Source organism: Mus caroli, chromosome 7 (assembly GCF_900094665.2).
Source record: "Mus caroli chromosome 7, CAROLI_EIJ_v1.1, whole genome shotgun sequence".
NCBI lineage: Eukaryota > Metazoa > Chordata > Mammalia > Rodentia > Muridae > Mus > Mus caroli.
Genome location: NC_034576.1, coordinates 111,072,598 through 111,076,417, shown reverse-complemented (window position 1 = coordinate 111,076,417; position 3,820 = coordinate 111,072,598).

The window sequence follows — 3,820 nt, the reverse complement described above, 5'->3', positions numbered from 1 at the left end:
CTCTATCCAACTCATTCTATGAAGCCTCAATTACTCTGATACCTAAACCACATAAGACCCAACAAAGAAAGAGAAATTCAGACTGCTTTTTCTTATGAATGTCGATGCAAAAATAATAAAATTCTTGCAAAGTGAATCCAAGAACACATCAAAACGATCATCCATCATGATCAAGTAGGTTTCATTCCAAGGATGCAGGGATGGTTTAATATATGGAAATACATCAACATAATCCACTATAGAAACAAACTCAAGGACAAAATCACGTGACGATCTCCTTAGATGCTGAGAAAGCATTTATCAAAATCAAACACCCATTCATGATAAAAGTCTTGGAAAGATCAGGAATTTAAGGCCCATACCTAAACATAATAAAAGCAATATACAGCAAACTAGTAGCCAACATCAAAATAAATGTAGAGAAACTTGAAGCAATTCAGCTGAAATCAGGGACTAGACAAGGCTGACCACTTTCTCCGTACTTATTCAATATAGTACTTGATGTCTTAGCCAGAGCAATTAGACAACAAAAGGAGATCAAGGGGATACAAATTGGAAAGGAAGAAGTCAAAATATCACTCTTTGCAGATGATATGATAGTATATATTAGTGACCTTAAAAATTCCTTCAGAGAACTCCTACACCTGATAAATAGCTTCAGTTCAGTAGTTGGATGTAAATTCAAAGAAATCAATGGCCTTTCTCTACACAAAGGATAAACATTCTGAGAAAAAAAATTAGGGAAACAACACCCTTCACAAAGGTCACAAATACTACAAAATACCTTAGTGTGGCTTTAACTAAGGAAGTGAAAGATTTTTATGATAGAAACTTCAAGTCTCTGAAGAAAGAATTCAAATAAGATCTCAGAAGATGGAAAGATCTCCCATGCTTATGAATTTGCCTGATTAGTCAGATGGGTAAGATCAAAAACTCAGGTGACAGCAGATGCTGGTGAGGATGTGGAGAAAGAGGAACACTCCTCCATTGCTGGTAGGATTGCAAGCCGGTACAATCAGTCTGGAAATCAGTCTGGCGGTTCCTCAGAAAATTGGACATAGCTGTACTGGAAGATCCAGCAATATCACTCCTGGGCATATACCCAGAAGATGTTCCACCATGTAATAAGGACACATGCTCCACTATATTCATAGCAGCCTTACTTATAATAGCCAGAAGCTGGAAAGAACCCAGATGTCCCTCAACAGAGGAATGGATAAAGAAAATATGGTATGTTTACACAATGGAGTACTACTCAGCTATTAAAAACAATAATTTTATGAAATTCTTAGTCAAATGGATGTATCTGGAAGATATCCTGAGTGAGGTAACCCAATCATAAAAGAACACACATGATATGCACTCACTGATAAGCAGATATTAATCCAGAAACTTAAACTACCTAAGAGACAATTTGTGAAACACATGAAACTCAAGAAGAAGGACGACCAAACTGTGGATAGTTAGTTCCTTCTTTGAATGGGGAACAAAATTTCCACGGAGGGACTTATAGAGACAAAGTTCAGAGCTGAGATGGAAGAAAGGACCATCCAGAGACTGCCCCACATGGGGATCCATCCCATATACCACCATCAAACCCAGACACTATTGCATATGCCAGTAAGATATAGCTGACAGGACTGGCCTGATATAGCTATCTCTTAAGAGGCTATGCCAGTGTCTGGCAAATTCAGAAGTGGATGCTCACACTCATCGATTGGATGGAACAAAAGACCCCTAATGAAGGAGCTAGAGAAATTAACCAAGCAGCTAAAGATGTCTGCAACCCTATAGGAGGATCAATAATATCAACTAACTAGTAGCCCCCAGAGCTGTGTCTCTAGTTGCATATGTAGCAGAAGATGGCATAGTTGGCTATCAAAGGGAGGAGAGGCCATTGGTCTTTCGAAGATCATATGCCCCAGTCTAGGGGAATGCTAGGGATAGGAAGGGAGAGTGGGTGGGTTGGTGAGCAGGTTTTGGGGGGGAGGGTATAGAGGACTTTATGGATAGCATTTGAAATGTAAATGAAGAAAATATCTATTAAGAAAAACAAGGCAGGGTACAAGTAAGTTGCTTGCAGAATATGGAATTATATAGAAATAATAATATGTTAGAGTTTTGATCCTAACATAGTTAAGTAATTGGTTTAAAATGAAATAACATTTTTAAAGCATTTTAAGTGCTGAATCCTGTTTTTGTAAGCCTGCTTGCTGAAACCCCTTTCTCATTTCTGAGGAAGTAAATGTTTCCTCCTCCCCCTTGAGAACTAACTGCCATCAGTAACTGTTTAAAAGGAGCTCTACAGGCTAAGGTAAAAGTATAGTAACTAGAAGTTTCAATCATAACGTCTGTGAGATCTGTTTAGTTGCAGGGAAAATTAATTCTTGGGCAGTGACAAAAAGATTATTCCATGACAGTCATATTGATAAGATCATGACTATACTGCTTATCCTATAGAAGCTAATCAATATTGATAGTCAAGAATATATATCTCTTAAAAACTATGTAGGGCCCTGAGATGCATTAATAAAGAATTCTCTGGTTTCTCTGACTGACTAGTTATATTCCTTGCTTGTCTGAGGATCTCCTACTAGTATTTCTGGGTTGCCTGGTCATTCTGTTTGGGAGCATTTTTCAATCTTTGTTCTTTATGCTTGCTTTGCAATCTTCAGAAAAGATGAATAAAGGAACTATTCCAAGGTCAGCACTGTATAAGGGAATGTTTTGCTTATGTCCTTCATTCCAAGGGAATGGCAATTGGTCTCCAATTCAGTAGCCAAGGAGACATTAAGTTAAAACTTTCAATGCTGAAAACAGCAAGAAGATATCTCACCACATGTATCAATGGTTATATTCCAAGAGATTGGTTGGGTTGCTCAGCAGTTTCCTGTGACTTGAAACACCTGATCTTGGAGAGAGGTTCCTTAATAAAGAAAACATACAGGCTTAGAAAGTTATCCACTCAAGGAAGTTACAAGATTCATAAGGCCTCTCTCCACAATTATATGAAAAGGAACTCTTTGTCTAGGAGGGAGACTCTCTGACCTGTGTGTTGTCTGTCAATCATTATTCAAGAAAGCTCTAGGGTTCAGTTTTCACTGTTGCCACTCATTCTGTTGCATCTTCCTTTGAGACATCAAGGTACCATATTCTCCACCTTTAAGTAACCCCTTGCCAGAACCTCAGGAAACACATTGATTTACTAAGTTGGACTTTGGTAGAATTGTTATTTTGGCTTGTCATCTTAACTAAGGTGAGTAGAAATTTATTCATTTATTATTAGCAAGACAAGTTAACACAATGTGGGTACAGAGGTATGTATAAAGATTATGACTTTATTAAACTCATTGTCACTGACTATATTGTCTATGAGCTACTTTGCTTCTTCTTTCAATTCAAACGTGGAACCCATCATTGAAAATAGATGGGCTAAGAAGGCCTTGCTTGCACTCAAAATGGGGTCCATGCTGTTTGTAAAACAGTCAGTAAAGGGGAGGGCACAACCTGAGAAACAGTATTTAGTTAATGTGAACTTATAACAGTCCTGGCAAGAGTTCAGAATATTTTGAAGGGATGGATCTATATGATATCATCCTAAATGAGGTAACCCAATCACAAAAGAACACACATGATATGCACTCACTGATAAGTGGATATTAGCCCAGAAGCTCAGAATACCCAAGATATAATTTCCAAATTACATGAAACTCAAGAAGAAGGAAGACCAAAGTGTGGATACTTCCATCCTTCTTAGAAGGGGGAACAAAATACCCATGGAAAGAGTTATAGAGACAAGTTTGGAGCAGAGTCTGAAGGA